The following is a 13,564-nucleotide window of genomic DNA, read 5'->3' on the forward strand; positions in this document are numbered from 1 at the left end:
TAAGTAATATTCATTTTTAGTAATATATATTTATAATAATATATACAAACTAATAATAAATGTGTCATAATTTTTCAATATATAAATCGCGATGTCTTAACAATGTCGATATATTATCAATATAATTATCTTTAATAAATAATCAATAATAATTTTTATTTACTTATATCTATATATATATCTTTTGGATAAGAAATAATTATAAATATTACTATATTTTTTAAGAAAGTAAATAACTAGGCACATTTTAATAATATATTATTTTTCTTATAATATATCAAAATAATTGATATATATAATTGATATTGATAATTATGAATGATATATAATGATGTAATATTAATTAAAAATTTTTTTAAATGATATTCTATTATAATTTTAATAATTTTAATTATATATATTCTAATATAGATAAAGTCTAATAAGTAGCCATTTTAAATAGTTCAAATATTTGTCGACAGATGTCGTATCATGTACAATTTTCTTGCTGCATGGCTCAACAATCAGTTACAGTTCATTTAACGCGCGAGTACGTTATTCAGTGTTAATCTTACAAGTTTTTTTTGTATTAATAAAATGTTTTGGGAACAAAAAAGAAGGTAAGTGAATTTAATAAGCATTTTTCGTGACGGAAAGATAATAATTATGTTTAGAAATAAGTAGAAAATGTTTTTTCTGATCAAATTAATAATTGTAAATTTTATATCCACCGCTATAGAAAATGTCGTCATAAGTCATGCGTTTCAAACATCGCGCAAGCGAACTATTTTTTTAAATAAGAGTTTTATTGTCTATTGTTTATTGTTTCAAAAGTTGATTGCGTTAGAAAGAAGATTTAACATAACGTTATTCGAAAAGTTACTGATGTTTCCTACTCGTTCGATAGATTTCGATATTGCGGAGGGAAAAATTTGAATTTTGAATGTAGGGCTGTGTGCAGTGAAGCGAAGACATGTCCGTTGTCGGCACTGCAAGCCAAAATTCGATTAAAGTTCTCGCGCATGGGCCGAAGGAAATCTTGTTTTCTCAAATTTCCCGGAGTCTGTCAGGTGGCACCACGGCGTTCACCGGTCCGGGTACATCACATCGTACAATACGGAGCAGTGCAATCGCTTTTTTAGGTTATAAAAACACGAAAGCTTATAACGTATCCCCGAGTATAGAGTAAAATATTCGCGCGAAAAAAAAACAACGGTGGCTCTTTTTGTCGTGTTCCCCCGTGATATTTCGTGAGTGCTTTGAGCTGTGGCGGGCGGTGAGATGGCTGTCTGTCTTTCTCTCTTCTAGTATCTATTTCTATATCTCTATCTCTATTTCTTTCTCTTTATCTGGTGTTTTTATAGATGTTCGGCTGACTAGATGTTCTCGAATACTGTACTTACGTACATATATCCCCCCTGCGATTGTACCTCGTGATACATATACAACGTATATATATCGATGTACACAATGCTTTGATGCATTAAGGACCAGCACGATTATCAACTACATATCGAAACTAAATAATTTCAAGGAAATTTTACGTAATATGAAAAAGAAAAAATATGGATGATGTTTAATACATTATTTAATGTTTAATGTTTTTCTTTATGTTTTTTTTGATTCTCTACATTAATCTTCTTTAATAGTTTTTAACTTTGATGTTGATTATTATTGATCATAGATAAAAGTTATAATTCATAGAAAAAACTTATTCTTTTTTAAAGAATATAATTGATAATTTAAAAACTATTTTTGTAGAAATTATATCTAAATACAGTTAGCTAAATTTTTATATTATATGCTTAATTATAATAATAACATAATTTGGAAGAATAACATATGTTTTGAACAATTCTATAATTATAATCAATATATATTATCTCGAATCGATAATTGAATTGTAGTGTTTCGAAAAGAAATATGGATAAAAATGTATAATTAACAAATATGTCACCTTTTTTTTTTCTCGTAAATCTCGTTGAAATTATTTGATATGCGGAAATTATGCTACTACTGGCTATCGAGCTATCTTGTATATACATGTAACATGATTGCAATGTTTTTAATTTCTGGCTGTTCGGTGTTTTTTTAGCGCTATTCCATAGCATATATAGCTGTCTCACCTGCCTTGATCTGTACCTCTGCGTTTCGTTTTTGTTCTCTGCTTCCTCTGTGAAATGTTTCTCCACGGAAGTTTCTCGAACTGCTAAAAACGATACTGTTTCTTTGATTTTTCTTTCATCAATTTCTCTTCGATGTTTCTCTAAAACGAATATATATCATTGTAATTGTAACGACGAAAATTTACGAGAAGAAAAATTTACGATTGAAAGATCGAATAGAAAATGAACTGTTCTACAATACACGCGATGTAGATACGAGATCTCGGTGAATGGAGGCGATCGAACGCGATTGCCGATTAATTGCGCCGTTCCTCCCTTGTTCTCTAATTCGATAGCCTACTACTGATAATATGCAAACCACGGTGGCTCGTTTGATACACGAAGACATAAGGGAAACCGAGTATACGTTTCACAGTTAACAGGAAGCAGATGATATTAGATAATTTTGGATCTTGTTAGTTCGGGAGATTTGGTTTATTGATTCTTCTCGTCGTTTTTTTCTGGATGGTTAACATCTCGAAATTAGACGAAGATCAAAGATGTTTCAGTTTAAATATTTGTTTAGAGACGAGCGTAATTTTAACGAAGATTTTAGAGAAGCGCAATATTAATCAACGAATCTGGAAAATTCGGATAACACCGCATACCCGTAAGAGTTAATCGTTTATTGATTTTTCACGATTTCGAATGTGCTGCCCTAGAATATGTCATACTATTGCGCTATTTGTCGCGCTGGTTTACAATGTTACTACGTTCTGGATATTTTCGTGTTCATATTTCAAAACGATATATTGTAAACACGTAGATGTATTTTTAAATCAATGATATTTTTTTTTTTGTTTCGCTTATAAAAAATAAAGAAGAAAAAGAGGAAAAAGAATAAGAAAATGAACGAAAAGAGCCGTATATCGCGATTGAGAGTAGAATGATTACTTCTATTAAATGTACTTAATAGTTCTTGCGGTTCGGACATTTTCTTTTTTTCCAGGGGTGGGAATTACAGAGCGAAACGAATGAAATTAAGCCATATGGTTATATCGCAGGGGTGTGCTTGGCCCGATGCGCGGCGCAACTGGTTGATTTATCGGTGCTTTCGCGTAGCGAAAACTAGCAAGAAGGCCGAATTGGATTACGCTGCGTGCACAAATTGCTTTATTCAAATGCAATTTAAGGGTCGCGCGTCTTTCGCAGACTGCAAAGGAGAGTTTAAAGAGGCCATTGTGTTAGGAACTATTCTCACGTATATACTGTCATATTTATTGATTTTTTTTCCTGTTTCGTTTCTCTTCAACTTTCGTTTCTCATGTTTTTCATTTTTATACAAAGCTCTTTGGAAATTTATTTTTTATAACACGATCGAAAAAAAAATTTTTCTCTTTAATTTTTCTATCTATAAAATCAATCTCGAATTCAAAGATGATTTTATCAAACATGTGACGAATTTGTGGAAAATCGGGATGGGTTAATCGACATTGATCGATGGTACATCAAAGCGTTTGAGCTCCTTTCTCGTTTGACCTTTCTGTAACGTAGGTGGAAATTAACATTATCTTTGTTAGACCTATCGTTTTTTTCTTCTTTCTTTCCTCCTTTTTCGTGAGAAGAATGCTCGACATTGATTACATCGCAATACGTCAAAAAATGTCAGAAATATTGGACACGTGCAGACGAAAATTTTGCTTCTATCGAATAGAATTTTTTTGTTATTGAAACATCTAATGATAAAAATTGAATAATTTCAAAGATACGCATTCTAATATTTTTAGTTTCTTTTACATATTTAAATGACAATATCAAGGATTTATGAAAATCAATTTTATTTTTTCAAATTATAATAGACATTTTTTATAAAAAGAATTAATCTATGCTGAAAAATTGTTTTAAGAAATATTAATTAATTATAATTTGAATTTTATTAAAAAATAAAATTATAGTAAAATTTATTATATATTTATTGAAAAACAAGATTGATCTTCATAAGTCCTAAAAAAAATTTCCATAAAAAACATCAGAATATCATCCTTTGAAATTATTCAACTTCCATCCAAACATTTCTTACGCATATAAATTTGATCGAATATTTTCCATTTGTGTCGGAGAATATAGCATAGCTTATCAATTCGAGGAGGTGAATATATCGTCAAATTGCGTGGATTACAAGAGATTTATCCTCGTTTCTCGCTTTTGGCCACGATATCCAAACGTTAAAGAAACACTTTAGGAAACCGTGAGTCACTAGATTCTACCGTAGAAGAATTGCACTAGCTTTCTTTTCAAATCTGGCTCTTCTGACTCGCTCGAAGAGCAAGACATCAATCATGATTTACTTAAACGACTAGGATATCAAAACCATTATATAATATCAAATCGTGATTTTATGCCTTTCTGTTTCTTGACTATCACGTTTCGAGCAGTTCGATGACTCTAAATTGAATTTTTAAAATCAGTGAAAAATGTTTATGAAAAAATTCATTTAATGCAAAAATCCTAATTTGAATGAAAATTTGTGTGTATATAGAATAATAAATATGCAACAATGTGTTTCTTTGATGGAAAATTTATTTAAATCAAATTAAATCAACTCTCAAAATTTTATCATTATTTTAATTGAAATCATATCTTAGATCAAAATTTTATTCTAATTAGAAAGTTATTTTTAAAAAAAAATAAAAGAAACATTAATGATTTAATTCTTTTAAAATGATATTCTATTAATGAAAAAAATTATCTCATGTATATAACTCTATATAAGTATATTTTATATAGTTTATAAAGTTTTATATAACACAGTATTGATTTTGATAATACAATTTGTTATTTGAACTCACATATAAAGAATTAACTTGTGTTATAAATATATTTTCGAGAGAAATTGTAAGAGAAAATATTTAGATTTTTAAATTTCATAGACATTATTTTAAATTAAATTATATATAATATTGTACAATTAATTGGGAATGTTAAATCAACCAAAATATCTTTACTTATGTTTCTGTATTCCCTGTAGGGCAGATTCGTTTCACTATCGGATGGCAAAAGCTTCTTAAAGTCACTAAATGATAAGATTCTTACAATTGAACAGGAAACCGTAGATCCTGCGCTGGGTTTCAAATATTTTGCAACTTTTCTCTGAATTTCACTACTTAGTGGAAGGATAATATTATTTACTCGTACTATTGTGGAAAGTTTGCTCATTTGTTGCAGTAAGAATTATTTCAGTAGCCAATTCCAGGATAGCCTTTAAAGCTATCGTGAATTATCGTTGATAAAGGGAGCCGTATAGCAGATTGATAAGAAAAATTAAAATTGATTATTTTCTGATAGTGGAAAAAGTTCTTCAATATTCTGGATTTTTTAAAGGAGAATTTTTCTAAAATTCGTAATTTTTAAAATACCGCAAGGGTTTTAAATTTAATTTTTATCATTTATATCATTCATTTCACATCTTTTTCTTCGGTCTTATATTTTATATTCATTAATATTTTAAATGCGACATGTAAAACGATGTAAATTGAATGAGTAAATTAAAAATTCTTTCAAGATGATAATGATTTTCTTTAATCTAAATTAAGTCCAAACTTTTTCGTTCGTAAAATTATTTTAACTTGAGGAAAAAAATTATTATATTACTATCATGGATTATTGGATAAAAATCTTTAAAATCGAGAAAAGTAAATTTTTAAATTTTTTCCCGATATTTAAAAATTTCTCAATCAAATTCATATCTTAACAATTTAAATACAATTCGGTAGAAAGCAATTTTGTTCATTATTAAAAATCATGGATAATAAAAAACAATTTTATCCTTATATGAAATTATAAATTTCATTCCACATTCGTACAATCCTATTTTAAACGAATCAACCCTTTAAATTCATTTTCGATCCGGGTTATCTTCTTTTTCATTTCTCATTCACGAAAAGAATAACGAAGAATATGGGTGGTGTATATGTGCAGGGGCAGACTTTCGAGGATTAATTGTATCTGCGAGCTCTTCTTTATCTCGTTTCTAAAGCTTCCACGGCGGATTGGGAATATTATGTTACGTTCGCTCTCGTCGTGACGTGGCGGGGATCTTTATCTCTTCTGGCCCGGTTTTTTCCGTTTCACCATCGGTCGCGTAAACGTCGTTTCCGGTTGCATCGTTCCGAACGTAGGATCGAATATATATCCTGTTCAAATAGGAATTTAACTCGACTTGGCGCATTATTATTCACAGGATGCCACCGTAGAAGTGGACGTAAGAGGAATAAACACGAATGTATCTCGAATGTATTTATTTCCGGCCAGTGGGAGAGGAAAGGAAAAGAAAAGAAAAGGAAGAGCGACCGAAGGTGGATATTTACGATGAAAATTACGAGGGGATCGTGTTTCAGGATCGGTGGTCGTTATATCGGAGCCGCGACGAAAATCGTTAATCAAACTGTTCTCGAAATGGAACGACCGGGTCTAATAACTCGCTCGCAAGACAGAATAGGCTGCACGTTGAATGGAAGTAAGGCGTCGTATTACGACAATGTTCCGAAAGAGAAATCTTCCTTATAATGTTGGATTGTTATGCGAGGAAAGCTCGAGATGTATAATGCCATTGTATCGTCAGGATAATAGGGCTATTAAATTTGCTATGTGAATATCGTCGAACGATAAAAATATCCACGATCGCTTATTAAAGTTCTCCCGTGTACATTGTATATATATATTTCCTTGGTATCAGTCATCGTCGAAATCTTCGACCACGGTCAAAGAAGAAGAGAGAAGAAAGAAGAAAAAGAGGAAGGGAAAAGAAGAGTATTCAACCAAGGTTTTTTTACTGTATCTACAAGAGAGGGGAAGGAGACAAAGTTGTTGCTCTTTCGACGAAATCGTCAGTGTTGTTCTCGTTAGTAGCCGGTGCTTGAAGGACCGAAAGAGTGTATCAGGGACCATTGGCGATATACCGGAACTAATTTGATAGCGTTTTGGGTCAGCCAGGGTCGTGCGAGAAAGGAAAGAGCCCCTGAAGGTTGCGTCCTACTTCCAACGTCGTGGTGCTCGGGTGGGAGTGCAACAGAAAGCAACGGGTAGGATAAGGACTGGGTGGATCTAGGGGTGGGAGAGGGAAAAAACTCTACCGCGAGAGAAAACCGAATCAATAAACCTACGATCTCGCCTCCAGCCTCCTGCCTCCTGCCTTGCACCTACTTATGTAACTAGGCGAGCAGCAGTTACGACCCTTCGAACTGCATGCTTGCATTAATGGGCGACCGAGCACTGCGAATCACCTTGCCGTTCGGATAATTAATTAGCCATACCGATCTTTTCGCTTTGAATCTCGAACGATCCTCAAGACTTCTATTGTCTTTTACACGCGTTTTTCTTTTTCAAAAAAAAGAAAGAAAAATTAAATTTCGTTACTTTTAGCCGGTTGAAATTTTTTAGACACAGTTAGACACGCGTGTTGGAAAACATCAATTTTTAAGATCAAAGGAAATGGATGAAGATACTTTATCAGTGATCAACTTTATATTTCCTTCCCTGTGGGGAGGAATATACGTATATACGGTATAGGAGGGGTGCGCTCAGCCTGGAGCTACAATCTGATTATATGGCGCTTACTATCTCGTTTATTTGACGAATGACAATTAGAGAGATATATTTTAGAGGGGTGTATATTTTATTGCCGCGATTCTTCCATCTTTTAATTATCCTCGAGGCGGAACGCAATTGCAGAAGAAGGAAAATTCGATGGAACGAAAATTCAATCGTCACGACACCTCTACTTCATTTTCTACCCGGACAGTTGGTGTGATTCTCTGGCGTGGAGACAGAGACACCGTGGCAATTGTTACTCCTCTTTGTTTCCCGAGACATTGTTCTCTCATTACGACAGGATGTTACGAGGTTTCGATTTCCGCAGCACATTTAAATCCTTCTACCTCTCCCAATAGCTTGTTAGCTTTGTTAGTTCTCACCCCGCGACCCGAGTAATTACCCGACCGTGTCGTTTCTAATTATTTTCTAATGATAAGACTAACCCGTGGTGGATGATAATTAACGGTTACGAACGATATTCGTATCTTCTTCTGGGCCAAAGAATGTCGAATCTTTATCGTATTTTATGTATATATATATATATTTATTTTTCATTTTTAAAATAACTGGTTCGTTCGTGGACGAGCAGGACTTGCAAAATTGTCCGGACATCTTAATGGCGAGAAGAATACGTTCATTTATGATAAAATGAGAGAAAAGAAAAGGGAACGGAGTACAAGGCCGGTGGCACAATGCTGTCTGCCTTGAATTTTGATTGGAACGTCCATTGTCTTCCACCTCTTAATTATCTTTTTAATGCCTGACACCCCTCCACCCATTCGTGCTCGCATATCTTGTTCACGGGAGTCTACTTATGTACGAATTATATTCGCGTTTGCCGGTACTCTTATTAAAAACTCGCAATTAAGAGTAATGAAATTGTCAGGGAGCATTTTCGATCGTCGAACGGAAAATCGTTCAAAAATATTATAATAATTAAAAAAAAAAAAAATGACTGCAAATGTTCTGGCATCGAAGGATCGTTTCAATTTTCAATCGAAAATGTTATTGTACATTGTATATAAAAAATGGAAATATCGAAAAGTAATTATTTGTTTATTTATTTTTTTTTTTATTTATCGAGCGTAATTTACACGATCGATGGGAATTACGAAAGATTCAAGAGGGGCATCCACTTTCGTTCTCGACGAGATAAAATATTTGATCAGCTACATTGTCTACACCCGTCTGTTTCACAAATATATTGGTCACGTGCAACGCGCGCAACTTCAAACGGTTGTTTGCGAACGGAAGATATTAAACTTCTAACGTAATGCACGCCCTCTGAGCGCGCGTGTTGTTCAGCGGGAGAACTCGAGGAGAGGAATGCGGGAATTGAGTTTCGACTCCTTTTATGCACAAAGAACTTTTTCAGAGAACTTCATTCCAAGTGTTCCGTTACTTATTTATACGGATAATATAAATCGGTATAACGAATCTTCAGATTTTCATCCATCCGCTCTTCGACGGAATAGCATCTCTAGGTCTATATACATAAAGATTCCGCTTCGTTTCCTCCAATGACGAAAAAAGAAGAAGTACTCGAAATACCATTTTCGAATCGTCGCTTTTTGAAAATCGCGCGGCGATACTCGAGATATATATATATATCTTATACATATTTATCGTCGTCGACGAGATTGAAGAGAGCGCGAAAAAAAAAACGAAGGCAGAACTAAATAAGACAAAGGGTTCGAAAAGGGATGGTAGACCGAGGGGGGGATGGCGCGCTCGCGTGTGTGCGACAGTGAGCGAGAGAGGGCTTTTCAAGGAAGCGACGTGTGTGCGGGAAACGCGAGAGCTCGTGTGCCGGCTGCCTACGGACAAAAGCGTGGCTCGAGCTTTTTTTAATTGTGTCCCTCCTACACCTGCTCCCTGTCCTCCTCCATTCAACTCCTCTCCCACTGACACCTTCCACGTGGCCCCATTATTTCTCTCTTTTTTTTATTTTTTATTTCTTTTTTTCTTTTTCGTCCTTTCTGAATCTGTTTTATCGGAATATCGCTCGACTTATCCCAAGGACGTGGGCGTATCGTCGTTCGCGAAACAGGGCCGGTTCTACGGATTCTCGATCGAAAGGGAAAAAAGGAAAGAATGTAAGTTCGAAGGATAGAGAGGGTGAAGGATGACGCGTGAATCGAAGAGATAGAATTTTATTTTCCATGGGCGTTATTTATGCCTATACCTCGAAACCGGAATTCGAAATGATACAGCCGTGATACAGCCGGCAGTAGTGGGGTGGAAAGCCCGCGGTGTGGATATTCGAGACGTTCCGCGTGTCGTTCGATTTTCATCCCCTATCGTTCCGTTATCGCGGCCACCGCTATTCGAGACAATGACTCTATTCCTTTTCACGAACTTTCTTGCGTACCTCGAATACGATTCGTCAAGTTTTATACAGTTGTATCTGAAAATAATGTAGACGTGTATTATAATATAGGGAAAATACTGTATAAAGGTATATACTTAAAAATCATGTGTTTATTTTTTTAACTTGATTCAAGAAACGCTACGAGTCCTTTGTTGTCCGCCATATTGAAATGTTAAAAATGTTTTGTCATAAATGATCCACGTTTTAAAGAATTCGTCTATTCTTGAAAAATTTGATTTTAAGTGGAAACTTTTGTACGTAGAATATAATTGATTAGAACAACATTTTATTTTTCGGACGGAAAACCTCTTTAAGCGATCCTCAAATTTTTATCATATTTTTTTTTTCGCGTTTTGTGTTCAATTAATTATAGAGCATTTTAAATTGTATTTAAAAGAATAAAAATGATACTGAAACTTTAAGAATTAATTTCAGTCTTCTCTAATAAAAAAAATTTTTTCATATATAATCTATTACGATATTTCATATAAAATTATTTCTAGTTTTGATAATATAACTTGTATATGGTTTATACTTATATATAGTTCTGAATCATTTATCTATTATTCTAAATTCATTATATTCATATTTAAATCAATATAATACGAGTGTTTAAAATTGTCTTATCATCTTTAAAATTGTTTAATCTACATTAATTCTAAGAAAACTAAAATATTTTTTAAATTTTTATAAAAAGAATTTTATAAAAAATAATTAAATTTCAATCCGTCAATCACGAACAATTTTATTCAAAATTCTATTATTTTATATATTATTTTTTAACTTTTTATTCGAAAATTATTTTATACATTTAAAGATTGTTAATTTTGAGCGCAACACTGTCGCTCTAAAACGATTAGAAACCGCTATGTTGCGCAAGAAGACCAATTTCTAAAGGATAGACTTGTTTGTCTTAACCAGGAAAACATTCCAGCTTTGCCTGAACTCGCGTATCCTTGAAAGGAATCACGCGACAGGGACGAAGTTAATTTAAAATTCAGCATCGTCCTTTCTTATATCGCACGAACGAGCTTACCTTTCTATTCGAAGCGAAGCAAGACACACACACACACACATACATGCGCGTTTAAAACGAGAAAAAAGGACGAAAGATAGGGAAGTAGTCGCGTTATTACTTTCTTTCTATGCGAAACTGATACAGTCACTGACGAGAGGATGACTCGATTTTCTTCCGAAACTTCGAACAACGAGGGAATTTCTCCTAGAAAAATTCGATTACGAAGAAATTATTAAACTGCGAATTTAAAAATTAGAAAATTTGTATATCTACATTAATTGATAAAAGGATACAAATTTTCTTTGCATTTATATCAACTTGGAATTATTCGATTCGATGTGTAGAATTCATTAAGCATCTTTTCTTTGAAGCAATGATATTCTCTAACTCCGAGGCAAACTTTCATTAATATGAGGTCGTAGTTGAACGCGACGAAAGGGACAAAAAGCACTCGCAATTTGTTCCACCGAAATCCCTGATACTCGATAGCATTCTGGAAACCATCCCTTTCGCAACGCTCTGAATTCAAATAGTCAAAGTGCAAAAGCTCAAAAAGGACACTGGAAGCTGGAGGGAACTCGGACATCGAGGTCTTTCCCTCTAAAACTGCGAATTCGCGTAGGCAGATCCTCGAGAGGAGAAAAAGCGCTTTGAAAGCACTGTAGCATAAATCGGATGGACAAGCTGTTGAAACGTGGATGTGGCGGTAATAGATTGTACAACCAGGAGATTTTGCATGAAAAAAATAAAGAACGAGCATGGTATAAAAATTTCACGCGCGGGCCACCATTTTCGAGAAAATCGACTTTGAAAGTGTTCTCCTCTCGTCTCGATGTAACAACGGAATTAATCTGGCAATAGCGTGTAACGATTTATAAAATTTAATTTTTAAATTCGTATATAATTCAATTATGAAACAGAATTTGCTGTAAAGATAAGTTTACGATTATATCTTTTAACTCTTTGAAGATTTTGAACGAATTTGAATTTGAATTTTGATTTATAAATACCTGTAATAATTAATAAACTTGTATCGTGATTTTTCTCTTTTATTCGTAACGAAAAGTGAGAAAGAAAATACAAAATCTCTTAATCTTTTCAATATGACTGATATTTATATCTCATATACTTTGGAAAATTATTCTCAAATTTAATTTTATTGCAATTTTGTAATATTTATTAGATTATTTACAATATGTACAATCTATAAAATAGAGTACAAATATATTACTTGTCTATAAGCAATGAATAACCAATGAATATTTTTCTATAATATATAAGATAAATTTCATCTTATATCACTTACACGATTAAAACAATATACAATATTTGTATCATTCAGTACAAATGTATTTTCTTTCGTTCGTAAAATATAATTGAAATAATAAAATATGAATAAAAAATGTCTCGTAATGATTTATTAATATAAAAACGACTCGTTATAAAACAGCACTGAAACATTATTCTGACGATTACATAAAAAAAAAAATATTTACACATTTGTTAATTTCATTTTACGTTATAATAATCATCGAAAAGTAAAAATTATGCAGTCACTTATACAAGAAATACAATATCGTGTCGAAAGGATTAAATTTATAAGATAAAATAATTTAAAACAAGCATTAATTTCATTTTCGTGGATTATAATGAATTTTTCTTTCTAAAAAAAATTATTTGCATAATTTATGACAAATCGAGATAAAATAATATCCTGGACAAATAAGCGTCGCGATGTGCGAAGGAATAAAATCTTTTCTCGTGACGAATCCATCCGAGTGTATCATCTATTTTCGAAACACCCTGTATACGAGGCGCATAAAGAGGAAGCGGTTCATTTCTCATTGAAATACAGTCATATTTCCACGTTGCCAATTGGTTCGGTGCACAGAGCTGACTAAGATCTACAATCGAACCGAGCTCGGTCCCGTTAAGAAGCAAATCGCCGCAGCGCCGTTTTCTGTGAGTCGAATTGGAAATAATGCGAGAAATGAAACTCTGGAGGGACGAAATTTTATCGTCGATCTTAACATTCCCGTCCCGCTGACAAATTTCTTACATCTTTCCCTCCCCATTTCGATACGAAACCGTGTACATATTTCGATTATTTCCCCTCCGTGCGGCTCTCTCTTCTACTTTCATTCCACGCTCGTACGCTTCGCCACTCGAGGTTGACTCTGTTTCAATTTTATTTAAATTCTTTTGACGCGCCTGACACGTACGCCAAGGTAACGTTTAATCGAGAACCCCGGTTGGATTAATCCAACGATTGAAATGAGAAACGGCGAGGATCTTATGCATATATATGTATGTGCATAGAGAAAATTAAATTAAATCGTTCGATTCCTTGTCAATCAGAATGGACCCACTCGGAGGATATTTGACGCTCGCCGTGAAAATACGCATCGTCGAGTCCTTCTAGAAATTATGTTACCCGCTTATTACCTGTCATTGCTCAATAACGATATTTAATTAAATCGGGCCTGGTTGATTGAAAGC

General features: G+C 33.4%; 1 protein-coding gene across 3 annotated transcripts in view; it reads left to right on the top strand.

The window, feature by feature from the left end:
* Positions 1-473: 473 nt before the first annotated feature.
* LOC108003544 (protein Skeletor, isoforms B/C) overlaps positions 474-13,564 on the top strand; it is a 62,744-nt gene continuing 49,653 nt past the window's right edge. The window contains exon 1 of one of the 3 annotated variants that reach the window (XM_062076711.1): positions 474-599. The gene's annotated coding sequence lies outside the window, so the exon portion shown is untranslated. Of the gene's footprint in view, positions 600-1,064; positions 1,122-13,564 lie in introns of those variants that run through there. The other 2 variants (XM_028669621.2, XM_062076705.1) reach the window with 2 other exon arrangements.

This window comes from Apis cerana, linkage group LG1 (assembly GCF_029169275.1).
Source record: "Apis cerana isolate GH-2021 linkage group LG1, AcerK_1.0, whole genome shotgun sequence".
Taxonomy (NCBI): Eukaryota; Metazoa; Arthropoda; class Insecta; order Hymenoptera; family Apidae; genus Apis; species Apis cerana.